Genomic DNA, 15130 nt, shown 5'->3' with positions numbered 1-15130 from the left:
TTTTATATTTGACTTTAGAATAGGTCTGGAAGTACTTAGAGGTCGCAGAAAGCAGAAGGACTGAGGGGCATATTATCAAGACAGGCGATAAAATTATCCCTGCTGTAGCGACAGAAAACTGCAGCTAAAACGGCAATAATGGGGTGATGATATGCTCTATGGAATTCAAATTTAAGCCCATGTTAGATGAGAAGGACATCTAACATGGGCTTCAATTGGAGTTCCATAGAGCATATTGTCAAGCCCATTATTGATAATTTTATCGCCTGTCTTGATAATATGCCCCCGAGTTTAGAGCAGCCTCTTGTCAAACTCAAAAGCGTACTATCAGTCACTTCACACAAGAGTACAAAGTAAATCAACAACCAATTTTCTATGATTGGAGAATAAAGTACTCAACGTGTGTCTTGCATGGAGGGTAGGTGCCTTGCCAAGTTGCATGAGTTGGGTGGCTTCCAGGTCTATGATCAAACGGGACACTTATGCACAAACTTCATCGCTAAAGTGAGAATTATGGGGCATATTATCAAGACAGGCGATAAAATTATCGCCGCTTTAAACGGCGATAATGGGCTTGATAATATGCTCTATGGAATTCCAATTGAAGCCCATGTTAGATGTGAAGGACATCTAACCTGAGCTTCAATTGGAATACCATAGGGCATATTATCAAGCCCATTATCGCCGTTTTAGCAGCAGTTTTCTGCCGCTAAAGCAGCGATAATTTTATTGCCTGTCGTGATAATATGCCCCTATGTTCTCCTGGACGTTAAAGTTAGAGAATTTAATGACTGGCAAAAGGCACTGCCTACTCAGAGACCTAAAGAATAATTGACCTCAGGGCCCGGAGGTTGATAAATAAGCAAAGCTGAGAAAGAGGAATAATGAGAAAGTTATTATACGTGATGAAAGTTCTCAAGTGAAACAGGCATTGTCCTGAATACTAGAAGAGTATCTCGACTTTCCTATCCCGCCCCCTCACTGCAAGCTGCAAGACGATTGCATATTGTACTGAGCCTTTCCTCTGGAAAAACTAAAAGGAACACGAAACGTGAAGTATACCGTTCAGAGTTTTATAGCTGAATTCGTGTTAAAGTGTACTTGGACTGAGAAAATGACAACATCATGCCCTTGGGCTTAACTAGGCTTTCTTTTGTCTACACTAATTAAAAGGCAGGCAAGTACCGAGGAGAAGCATGTATTTGTGGTGAATAGCCTTGTTAGGACTGTCTGCCTCTGCCCAACTTACTGATATTTCACGGATAGATGCGTGCTTCTATAAAAAGGGACTTAATAATGTAGGAACCAGGACAGGGGTATGTGATGAAAACATCGACCTTTACAAATCTCTATTCTATTCCGTATCCCTGATATAGGTTAAGGTTGGAGAAGCGCGAAAAGGTGATTTCTTTCATAAAATATCCACACTTTTCATGAAAATTACGGGCTATTAGTTGCACTTTGAGAAATGAAATTGTCATGTGAGAACTGAACGCAAAAGCATAAGGCGCATAAAATGGTCACACGAGATACAGTAGGTTTGAGAAGTACATGTGTCTTAGCCACAATTTTGCTTTCCCTTTAAGACATTTTCTTTTTGAAGCAGTAACGAATAGCAATAATTCAGTAAAACTATATGACCGCAAATTGTCATGAAATGTTGTATTCTTGTGAAAGAAAATTAAACAATTGCACATTAGACACATTTCACAACATTTCACCTACGTAATGAATATTTCGCTAAGGCTCAGTTAATGTACCCGGGCGCTACAAATTATCCATTTTATCACCATGAAAATTTGGGGGAAATACGGAACTAAGCATATATAAACACTTTTCTTACAAATATATTATTGGAAAAAAATGGAAGAAAACGTGAGAAAGGTGGAATATTGCATCAAAAACGAAAAACAGAGTGCCCGGATTTAAGACTTCGTGAAGTATTCTGCTGCACCAAGTCTGACATTTTTAGTATTTTTCCGAATGTCCCCCCTCATTTTTGTACAATATAACTGCGGCCTGCTGTTCTGACATCTGAAGAAGATGGGTCCAAAGAAAGGTGGCCTTAGCTCCTCTACAAAGAAAGTTGCCACTGACAGTAAGAAGGAGCAGAAGATGCAAGTGGTGCCACTAACCAAGGAGATTGGTGTGCCCACAGACACTTTTTTCTGAAAAAAAAAACGCCTGCAGCAGCGGGGTCCGTCGGGGACCAAGCTGGGAGCAGCACCTTCGCGTCATTGGGCTCAGTGCCACCACACCAAGTTAGGTCCAAGTCCATGAGTGATGCAGAGGCAGCCACTTTGGTTGATCAATCACTATCGACCAGTGATGTTGGCTCATCTCAAGAAAGTAGCACCCAATCAACGCAGGGTGTAACTCAGCTGACGAGTGTTCAACAGCCACAGCCGCAACGACAACCACAGGTGCAACTAGTACAAGCGCAAGTACCTGGGCAAGAAGAGGCGCAAGTACATGCACAAGGAGAGGCGCAAGTACATGTGCAAGGAGAGGCGCAGGTACATGCGCAAGGAGAGGCGCAAGGAGAGACGCAAGTAGAGGGGGAACTAGAGGCGCATGGAGCGGCACAACTGCCCACAATGCTTGTTCCTCCAGAAGTAGGGGCACATCAGGAAATCGAGATTCAAGCGGAGGTATCATCCGAGGAAGCCACTCCTCCTGAGGATGATCCATTGTCTTCCAGATCCCCAGCAAGAAAAAGGTCAAGGAGGTCCACTACAAGTTAGTCTTCAAGCCCCCTTCCTTCTTTTGACCTTGATCTTGATTGGAACCCAGCAATGCAGTCTGAGAGGGAGGCATGCCATGAGCCGACAAAGGTAGCCAAGCCAAAAAGGAAGGTTCCCGCAAGGCTTTCCCTTATGGCTGATGATGAGGACGAGCAAGAAGTGGTGTATGCTGCTGATGAACAGTCGTCACAGACGTCACTCCAGCCCCAACGGGCATGCAGCAGACAGACATTTTTACCCTATCCCGAATTTCTGCTGAGCGGGATGTGGGTGACCTGGCACTGGTACCACCACCAACGCATTTAACTACTACACCAACACGACCAACAGCTTCCATATTTTCTCTTCAGAAGGGCCGGCAGGGACCTCCATCCAGCCTGACCTCCATTACCTCAAGTAGTGCTGCTGTAAGTGCACAACCGAGTCAAATTCAGCCACGCCCATCCTCCACTTCATCTGGCATTGAAACTGAAAGTAGCACCTCCACCACCAGCAGACATTTCCAGAACCCAGTTTTGGACTTCTTTAGTGTTAGCCAAAAGGAAAAAAACATGGTTGTTTGTTTGATTTGTAGAACTGTAGTTAGTCAGGGTAAGCTTGGTACCAACTATAGTACCGGAGGCCAGAGAGGTCATCTCCAAAAACACCACACTCTCATTTGGGAGGCGCACCTAAGGAAGATCCAGGGAGTCAAAAGTACAACAAATCCAAATGTATCCATTCATATTGCATCTGATGATGACGAGGGCCTGATCATGCAGGAGGTAAGTGAAGAAGCGACAGACATCTTTTCTGGTACACCCACTACCCCTGGCAGCAGCACTGCAGTGGCAGCGCCCACACACTCTACCCCTGCATTATGTATGAGGCACACTAAGAGTCTGGGAGAGACACCAATGCGAAAAAGTACATCAATGAGCCTAACTGGTTTGAAGAAGTCTGCATCATCATCATCACGTAAAACGGTCCAGACCACCATTAGCAGAATGTTTTGGTCGGATGCGCCATTTGAACGCAACCACCCACCGGTACGTCTATATAACGCAAAGCTGGCTAAAATGCTAGCGTTGGACTGTCTCCCTTTTTCTTTCGTGGAAGGGGTGGGTGTTCTAGAATTTGAGGCAACAGTCTGTCCTAAATGGAAGGTTCCTAGCCGGGCCTATTTTGCCAGGGTTGCTGTTCCAGCACTACAGCCAGATGTGCTGGAGGTGATTGGCGCAGCTATTCAGAAGAGTGCTGTTCACACTATCCACCTGACAACAGACATGTGGACCAGTTGCCAAGACCTTGATTACATGTGCATTACTGCACACTGGGTGTCTTTTGAAGGGGTTAAAGACAAGTTAAAAGTAGGTGTTGACACAGACACAGTTTTTCAAGCTACTCGGAAACATGCAACAATAGCCATGTTTGCCATGGAGGAAACTCATACTGCACCTAACCTTTTGGAGAAGTTTGATAGGAATGTCAATGAATGGCTGCATCCAAGAAATCGCATAGTTGGTTATGTTTCCATGGATAATGGCAGTAATATAGTTAAGGCCATGCAAGATGGTAACTACTTCAGAGTGCCGTGTTTGGTGCACAGTATTAACATCGTAGTGCAAGATTTCTTGAAAAAAGAAAACACAGTCAGCAAGTTACTGACCACCTGCCGAAGAATCTGCACCCATTTAAGCGAAATTAAGGCCCGGAAGCAGCTGAGGACATTCAACATGAACGTAGAATGCCAGTCAAAGGACTCATCCAAGAGGTGGCAACACGTTGAAACTCAAACTTTTACCTGCTTGAGAGTCTGTCTGAGCAGTGGGGAGTAATAAATGAGTATGTCTTTAAACTGGGTTCTACTATGAAAGACATGAGGCTAGAGTTGGAGGAATGGAAGCTAGTTGCAAGCCTGACAGACATGCTTCATCCTTTTGAGGTCTTCACGGTTGAAGTCAGAAGGGAGGACTGTTCTTTGGGCAAAGCTATCCCATTGTTGCCCATGCTAGAGCACCCACTGAAGGCGGTGTCTTCAACGTTCCGAGATGATGCTGAAAAGCAAGACGCATATCAGTTGGCAGAGTTATTAAGCTGCCTAGTTGCCAATGAAATGCTTCAAAACATACATACAGAACAACATGACATTTGTGCCACTATTCTGGATCCACGGTACAAAAAGGCAGTGGCCAGCAAAGCATTCATTCCTTTTGATGAAGCAGATGTTTTCAAAGTCCAAACATTGGCTAGCTGTGTCAGCCACTCGGTTCAAAAAAGAGCGGCAGAAAATTGAAGGAGCCGGCAGAAGTACAACTGAATCAGCAGGCCATCGGGCGTCAAGTTCCACTTCTGAATCTGTGGCCGAAGGGAGTCACTTTCCCTCACAGCCGTTAATGACACCAGCAACCGTATCATCATTCTCACCTGCACCAGGCCCAGCCATAATATTGTCAGAAGCTGATTGGCTTACTCATAAAGGGTTTGCTTGTTCCAGTGATGCAAAGGCCACAGATGGTACGCAAAGTGGAGCAACCCTGGAGAACCTTGAGTCGATGGTGCAGGCCTATCTGGATGACCCAACAGAGGTCTTTGTTAATCAGAACCCATTTGTGTATTGGTATCGGAAAAGGCCTCATTGGCGACTGATCACCAACCTGCTCTAAATTATTTATCTTGCCCTCTCGCAAGCGTGTCTTCTGAACCTGTTTTCAGTGCTGCTGGTGCCATTGTAACTTCAAAAAGGACCCACCTATCACCCAAAAATGTAGAGAGGTTAACACTGATCAAGATGAATCAGCACTTCAAACCACCAGATTACAAAAGTGGGACTGGAATTACTGACTACATGCTTGCTAATTGCTGACAGTTACTTCTGAAATTGATTGACAGTATAGGCTGCCCTGTGGTCCCGCACTTTCAGAAGAAGATGCGGACAAAAAGTAGAACAGGTCATGAATAATGAGAAGAAGAAGGCATGCAGTGGACATCAATGGCTGTCTGGCTCTGATGAAAGCAATTGTTGTTTGTTTGTTGTGCATGAAATGAATCATATGTCTTCTGTTATTATTTAATCGTTTACAAACAAAATGTAATTCAAGTCTACTGTGCTTTTTTACCTTGTTTAATTCAAATTTTACTTCAACTGCAGGGGCCACTACGTTGCATTTTCCAATATGCAAAATGTCCTTGGGCTTACTGTTTGCCAATATACCATGATGATTGATTAAATATTATTTATTTTTTCTTTACAATCACTCACTGGGATGGATGGATCATCAGCGTCGGTTTAGGGAAGAACTATGGCCAATTTGTGAGTGTCAAACAGGTAAACCAGTCTACAACAACTACTACAGCAGAACTACTTGTCTGTCTAGTCGTGGTATGGAGTGGTCGAGGCAGTGTAGTGTTGTTATGCCATGCAGATTACAGAGTACAGCAGTTCATGTAAAATTGGCGCTATGTGGCTTGCTGCATACAATTAGATATGCTTTGTCTGTCTGTGTCAAAGAGCCTAGGTATGCTACATCAGGTTGCTTCACTCAGTGGTACCTGCCTTGACCGTCTGCATGGCCCTGGCGCAAGCATGGGCCAATAATCTGGTATGCTCAAGAGTTTGCAAATTTTCAGCAATTTCGCAAGATTCTCGGATTGTGAATTTGCCACTGAAAAACATTAAATTTCGCGAGCGGAACAGATTTTTGTTTTTTCCCCATGCTTGCGGCAGGGCCATGCATCCGATATTGTGACACCTAGAAAATACAAGTCATATTTTTAGATGCCATACACCAACCCCTATTTCGTCTTGTAAAGGAAGAGAAAATGTTAAACAATTTTTAATAATTGGGACTGAAAAGACGTCACGGTTTTAGAGAGGGTGGTAACTTATATGCTTAGCCTTAACATGCAACTCTTTTTGGCCCAACTGATGAATGCTTGCTCTTTAACGTGCAACATTTTTATAATTACAGACAGAACCAACTACTCCTCATCACCACCAGGGGGACTTGAAGTTCCAACAAGGTGAGGGGTCCCGAGTCCCGCACAGTTACTTCTGACTGAGGCATGTGGAAAGTCAAACTGCACCTATCATCAACAATGTCCTATTTCTCTTGTCCATACTTCTGTATGTGCAGAATAGTCCCTGAAACACTAGCGGTATGGTATGTGCTACTATCAAATCAAAAAGCCAACTACTAGCTTATTCTTGGTGGACATTGACATTTTGTTGTTGGAAATTGTCATAGCACTAATATTAAGAAGACTGGAATAGACAGCAAGGGCAACCCAGAGGGCTGCACTCATTGCCTCTAGAGCTATTGCTGGATCAGAGTTTTATTTAACACCGTTTGCCGACTGGGCAAGCTTAGCTACCTATACAGACCGACTCCTAATAATAGTAAATAGTAGTAGCACAGAGAGTGATGTTAGAGAGGCAGGATAAGAATGTAGAAACAGTCTACAAGAAGATCAAAGACTATTTTGTAAAAAATATAATTAGGAAACAGTTTGGAATGAGTAGGAGATGTAAAAGTTGGGGAAGTATAATTATATTAACAACAGAACATCTTACTGGGGCCAGCAGAAGAGCCTGCAGAGGACCGTTCCTGTCCACTCTGTTCCGCCAGAGTCTGGGTTGTTGCTGTCTTCTTGCCCCTGGGAGGTGCTGATGATCATGAAATAAACACAAACATGGATGATTGTTTTTTTTAAGTATTTGATTTCTTTGACCACAATCTAAAATTATCTCGGGGAAACAAATTAGCAACAATTACACTACATGTATTGACTTATATGATGTGGTCAACTAGGAGGATACTAGTACAGTATTGCTGGATTCACAGACTGTCTACTTGAAAAATTATGTAAATAACTAACTAAATCAACAACAAAAAGGTTCTACTACGACTGCCAGCACTCAGCATCACGTGACCTGACAGACACAGTCGGTCATCATGATTGCAGACCACTAAAAAATGTCCTACTACTAATAGCAAGTCATACTATACTCAACCTATCAATCCACCACTATCTCTTCTTCTTAGTGGCAGCAGGAGTACAAAGAAAGGACTAGACTTGAGTCTCTAGTCTCTCTAGCATTATGCAGTTCTGTAAAGTACTACACTCATACATATTCAGGCAAAATGAGCACAAAGTTTCAAACAAGTAAGCATAGTAGCAACGCCACTGAGCAGGCGAGCACCCACAGAAGCTATTTAAACATTAATTTACCTGCAATGTAATCAAATCGGCAGCATTCTTGATCTTTGGGAAAAACATATATTAGCAATATAACACAGAGCAGAAGAAAACAAAGTAGTTATTAAATAGCTGCTCACTAAGGCCAGGGATCTCCACGCCTAGCAGGTGGAGCAGGTCCTGCTCCCGGTCGAGGATGTTGGCCCACTGGTGCATCACTTGGTCATAGGTGTGCCGGACCCCCGACTCCTACGCATGGCCCGGCACAACTTATCCCATCTCTGGCTACGCTCCCGGAGGCCATACCCTTGACCGGGCCTGCACCCTGCTGTCACGGTCCTAGGGAGGTAGGATAGAGAGATAGATAATAAGAAAAAACTATTAAAAAAAGGTTAAAGAAACAAAGGATTACAAAGATTAGGGAAGGATTCAAAAACCATGCCCAGAACCATAGCAATGAATGAAAAGCAAGTTGGCCGCGCCCATTGAGGACCGCATAGGTAAGTTTGCGTGATATATCCCCCTCGAGCACGCAAAAACGCACGCGAACACGTAATCGCGCCCCTCGCACAACGCAAGCTTGCAAATAGCACCCGGAAACGGAAATACACAACGGGGACAAGATGGCCGCGCCCATGTACGACTGCATGGGTAACTTCGCAGTCAGTGCGCTGCAAGAGGCCCGGGAACGTGCAAAAAGCCCAGCGAACACTTAAAAAGAATCTCCGCTAATTTGTGGATTATGCAAACCGCGAATTCGCTTTCGCATGAATTCGCAGACCACGAATTCGCAAATTTCGCCCATACTTAATACAGAGATAGTCAATGAATCAAGTCATTCATACAAGTGGCCAGAGATAAATGTATAGATTGATAAGATGGATGAATACATTGATGTAAGTATGACTTGCTATATATAGAAAGCTTAGCAAAAGGATGGCTCAATGGTTCTTGCAAGTGTGGGCAGTAAATGGCAAATGAATGGATGGATGGGCAGATGGATGAGTGGATACTTGGGCTTGTATAAGGATGGATGGAATGCTTGATGGATGAATGTGAGTGAACCATTGGGTAGACAGATAAATATAAGAGATATACAGAAGATGGATGACCACCCCATTTTTTCGCAGTTCCTCAGCTGTCTGTTTTTTGAGCTGTGGTGTTTTGAGTTCATGCCCTATGAAATATAGAGTTTGTGCTTGCATTGTAAATGACACAATGTCATCAAAATATTGGTGCATGCACTATTTGTGTTGTCTACAGGCACTGAACAGGATTGTAATATGGTCATGTTATCTTAGAAGGTGCTTTGTGTTGGCATTTCAGATAGTAACTAAACAAGCCTGGATTAGGCAAATGCCAAACCAAATCGGTCACTATTAGCTAGTTATAGTTAGTGCTTTATTTTCATATAACAATTATTTTTTGTTTTGCTAATAACTTTGCCACCATTCAGAAAATTCCCCCCAAAATAAAAAGTTGATCTACCTCAAATTCTTCCTGGAAAGTTTTGGGGTGATCTCTCAGATGGGTCTGAAAAGAAGGAGAGACCCTAAAATGTGTTTTTCCTTTGCAGTTTCCAAAAGGAACTTTAGACAACATTACAGTAAAAATGGCTGAATGGAATTACACATTTTGCAGGAAGCTAGATCTTTATATGGGGAGCATGTTTTTAGTGAAACTCTGTTCAGATGTCTTAGTGAACTTAACCGTCAAATTTGTAGCTATCTTTTGATGTAGTACTTCTGACTGGCTACCAATGGAGTGCAGCAGAAAAAAAACAACATCATGAGGATTTTGATTGGCTTGTCCCATAGGACTGTGGCATGTTTTAAGTTGGGAAATTAATTCCTCTTCAATCCAGAGGTCGCCTGGAGGCCAACTAGCCCACCAGGTACCTCTACTAAGCGCCAAGGAGCTGTGTTGCAGAGTGTTGTAAAAAGGGCCGTGGCCTCTGAACACCTCTCTGCAATGCAGCTCCCTGGCGCATACTGGAGGTACCTGGTGGCGCGTTTTAAGTTGGGGGATTAAATTCCCCTGTTATAGTTCATTGTACTAACTATAACTCGCTGGCCCACAATCCACTGCTGATGATGTCACATATTACATCTTTCATGACATGGTCAGTGACATCACTGATGACATCACTGATTAGAGGCGGCAGACCCGAGAGCAGAGGACGGCCCGGGACCAGGGTTCGATTCCCGGCGCGGCAGGTTTCTGGACCAGGGTCAGCGGACTCGATAATTCTCTCGCCTCGGTGCCCACTCTGATCAGCGATCACACTCGGCAACTCTGGGCATTAGCTTGCCTCATCTTCACTAACGGCCCCACCAGACCGCCGGGGATGCCTGGTCTCACCCTGGAGATACCCATTAAGGGACCATCTCTCAGGGAAGCCAGGAAGGGTTTCGCAGCGGTCGAAGCGCCTTGGGACCCTCCGGGTAAGTAGTGCGCTATATAAATGCCTATACATTTACATTTACATTGACATCATCCACGTGACCATCTGATACATCTTATCATACACTAGTATAACCTTTCAACACTCATTATAAAATATGGAGTACCATATTTGAAACCATTGACACACCAATACAAGTTTCTTAAAACCCACTCAGTGATTCCTACATCTACACACACATCTAAATACTTACCTATAGATTCACTCATACTTGCTAACAAAGATCAATAGAACACTATTAAAAATACTTATACACCTACATCAACATTACACACCAGCACACATCCTATTCACTTATGCAGTCATTCTACTCACTTATGCAAACAGTTGGTCATACTTATATTTACTAAGCAACATACTTACACAAACACCACTTTATTTATTGTTAGAAAATCACTATTACAAGTATAAAGTTATCCATATAGTCACTCATACAATCACTGAGTCTTATGTATAGTTATTTATATACAACCACTGTCACATACACTGCTTTTTATATTTCTAGTTTCTCAGACATGTATCATTGAGAAATATATTTACTCATCACCACACCCATAAAAAGATTAATTCACCCAAACAATTGTTTCCACATACAGTCTTAACCTTATATACCTACTAAATCAACTATTTATACATCTTTGGACAGTCACGCACCTCCCACCCAACCACACACACATTCATTCACTATCCCATACAAATACTCACTTAATAAATTAATAACTAATATAGACTTGCACATAGCTAGTAACCAACTTATGTAGTAGTTTACACAACAAGAGATAAAGTGATACAGGTATACAAAAAGTTTAATCACTAACCCATATATATTTAGTGAGACACTTTAAATGCGTCACTTAGACAGTCAATCACATTGCTACTAAATCCTCCATTCAGACACTTATACATGCACTCAGTCTTCAAGGCAGATTGCTATATATATATATATATATTATACTTATTTAAATATCGAACCAAACCACATTCACTGGATGATGTCATTAGTGATGTCATAAGTGATGTCATTTGAGATGTCATCAGTGATGTCATCTGTGATGACATCTGTTATGTCACTGACCATGTCATGAATGATGTAATATGTGACATCGATCAGCAGTGGATTGCGGGCGAATGAGTTATAGTTAGTGCAACTAACTATAATGGGGGAATTTCAATGGTTTTGTATGAGTGAAATATCCAACTAACTATAAAGACCCTAAAACCTATGTTTTTTTCAGTGAATTTCCAAGGTTTTTTAAATACTAATTCCTAACTATAACATGTCTGAAACCTATGGTTTTTTCTGTGAATTTATAAAACCTACTGGCGGTTGCCAGTAGGTAGTTATAGTTAGGAACTGTTATGGATTACAAATCTGCAACATTCTATTTCCAATAACTTTGAATCTTTGCAAAATTTTACAAACGTTTGGGCAGCTCTGGTCCGCTACTATCCTTAAAGTTTCAGGGTGAATCATCAAGTGGGGGCTGAGAAAAAAGGGGGTTCCCAAACATTTTTTCCCCATGCAATTTCCTTTAGGACCTTCAGCCACAGCTAGAGCCCGAACGGCTGAACGGAATGACACCAAATTTGGCAAAGAGGTAGTCCTCAGTTCCGACTTGTACCTTTTCCTTAAATGGTGACATTATGTTCAGTAGTTCCTGAGAAAATTACAGTTAAAGTCATTTATATATCTATGGGCACGGTGGGTCCGCGGAGTGTGCGAGGATCGTCATAATAACATAAGCGCACCCTTCCAATCATGTGCTGAATGCTAATTGGCTGTCAAGTGGTTGTCAACATTCAAATCTAGGAACTGTTGGCAGACATTTTGTGCCTCGGTAGAAGCAAGGCTGAGGAAGTTAGTGGAATATGTGTGCAAAACGGAGAAAGGGGGCAGGGTAGAAATAATTTTACCCTCTAGACCTGCTTAGGGGGTCCCAGAGGACCCCCAGCGCCTACAATTTTTTTAATTTAAAACCCCGCAGGTGCGTGTAGGGTGCGCGGACTGTGCCATAAAATAAATAAAATAAAATTGAGCTTTTTTTATAATTAGCCCCCGGGGGGTTAAATAAAGGAGGCAAAATTATTACATTTTATGGGGAGCCCAGAGGGGTCCCCCAGTCCTGGGGATCATCAACCACTGGGGCTAAAAAGATAAAGATGGTGTGGGGAAGGGTCCAAGGTCCCCAAATCTGCGGGGACCACCACACCCCGGGGCTTTATGTATTGTGGGAGTGGGACTGCGTTGCCCTCTTTACGGAGCACTCGAGAGCCCCATTACCCCTCGGGGCTACAAAGAAAATGATTGGGGGGGCTGCAAGGTCTCCAAAGCCCGGGGGACCACCACAGGAGGGCCGGCTCCTGTTGTGTCCGGGGGTGTCCACCCCACCCTCCTAAAGCAAGGAAATGTGTTCTCTCTTTCAAAATCTAAATCAGATTGCTTTTCCACATGGGGAGCTGTACGTTAGTAGTTCCCCATGTGGAAAAGCAGTGCCGGCTCCCAAACACGTAGAAGTTGTGCACCAAAGGCACAGGAGTTGTGCACCCACCAGATTATGAGTTGTGCATCCAGCATGTGCACACCAGGGGGTCGCACTGAGCACCGCGCTGGGTGCGCGACTTCTAATTGTACCGTAAAAAAAAGCTCCCATGAGTAATTTCTAATATCCCCAGGGACCCCATCCCCTTGGACTTATATAAATTGTTGGGGACCATGCGGGAAGCCACAATACCCCCACGGTCCTGCCGGCTCCACGCGTCCTTTGGGAGCCGGAATTGCTTTTCCATATGGGGAGCTGCCAACATGCATGTGGAAAAGCAATCTGGTTTGCATTTTGAAAGTGAGAACAGATTTCACTGCTCTGTCTTTCAAAATGAAAACCAAGTTTGCTATGGGATCGTGGGAGCCGCGAGACTCCCACCCTCCGATAGCAAACAGCAGTTTCCCGGGGGTAGGCGACCCGGGACACAACAGGAGCCGGCCCAGGTGCATGGCAGTCCCCACGGCCCTTGAGGGCTCCAGGCGGAGGGCCACACAGCCTCCCTCCCACAATAAACAAAGCCCTGGGGGGGGGGTGGTTCCCAGGGCTTGAGGGGGGTCTTTGAGGCCCTTCCACTTCCAATTTTTGATTTGGGGGTCCTTGGAGCCCACTCCAACAATTTATTTTATAGCTCTGGGGGGTGACTCTCACTGTTGCATAGCAAACAGCAATATTGAGAAAATATTTTGGCAAGATAACAAAGGATTTTGAAGTCCATTTTCAGCGTTTTTGTTGTAGGTTGCAGCCGTTAAAGCAGCAACAATTTTAAGTCCATCTTTGTAAATATGCCACTAAGTTTTGTAATGTCGACAATCTCGTCTCCCATTAAAATAGGCACAAAGTATTTATGGAAGTGCATTGTGAATCGTGAAGCAACACTGTCTAATTGTGATCGATAAAGAATTGCATGAGTTGTGTACTTGTTTTGCTCATAATGTTCATAGGGGTAGACTTACATGTTCATTGCATTTGCATTACTATTGCATCCTATTTAAGATGGGAAAAGTGACGCTTAAGTGACGCAAGGGGGTTCTAAATCTGGTACACAGTGTTCTGTCTTACTTTGCTTTCCTTTCTGTCATGTAGAGGATTCTGGGTAAATATAACGATTTCTGTACAGCTAGTACCTTTTAACCCTACCCCCAAACGGCTTACTGCCTGTTACCATAGTAACAGTTCATGGAACACTTAAGTGAGCACAGATGTTAGAAGTTCACCACACTATGTTACTAATCGAAACAGTTACTGTGGTGGAGTTTTAAATGTTTTCCATAGGAACCGTTAGTCGTAGAAAAAGTCAGTGGAAACTAGAATAAAAATATTAGCGGGGGTTTGCTGGGGCCCCCACAGTACCGGGGCTTCAGTCATGTTGGAGGGGGGTGCAGTAGGCTGTGTAAATGATATCGGGAAAATAACAATGCGGGTTATTGTGGCTTTTCTTTAATATAATGTGGAATAAGGTTTATTTATTAGCCAGTGTTCACTTTTGTTACTGATAGAGTCACTTTTTTTTACAGGAAATGTATTAATATGTAGGGCGGCGTTTTCTGTATGTGTGCAACAAGCTTAATTTTCATTGGTTGCGAACTATTGAAAGTAGAAGTGTTTTCTGCAATTGACTTCTGCTCAGGAGAATAGCAAGGACATCTAATTTGCTTACATGTTGTAAGGAGGACTTTCCTGAGCTTTATGTTGATTGGTTGCAACCTATTGAAAGTAGAAGTGTTGCCAGCCATTCACTTCCTCTCTGCGGAGAGGGAGGGACATCTGATTAGCTGACGTGCTCCAAGGAGGACTTTCCCAAGCTTAATGGCTGTAAATTGTTGAAAGTAGAAGTGTTGTCAGCGATTCCTTCCCTCTTCGCGGAGTATTAGGGACATTTCATTGGGTAACATGTTCTAAGCGGGACCTTACGAAGCTTAATGTTCATTGGCTATGAAGCATTAAAAGTAGAAGTTTTGACAGTCATTCCTTCCTCCTCTGCGGAATAACATGGATATTTTATTGGCTAAAGTGTTTCAAGCACAAGTTTGCTCCTTATTGGGTGGAAAGGGTTCACTGTTGTTAGTGATTTTGTGATGCACTTGCAAAGGAGTATGGGATGAGAAAGTAGTAGAGGGGAGGTGATAGACACTATTAACTCTGTACAGTGGTCACAAGGTCTTGGACAGGGATTATGAAGGTAAAAATAGTTTTTATATGGT

This window comes from Lissotriton vulgaris, chromosome 3_1 (assembly GCF_964263255.1).
Source record: "Lissotriton vulgaris chromosome 3_1, aLisVul1.2, whole genome shotgun sequence".
NCBI lineage: Eukaryota > Metazoa > Chordata > Amphibia > Caudata > Salamandridae > Lissotriton > Lissotriton vulgaris.
This window is presented reverse-complemented; position numbering follows the sequence as displayed.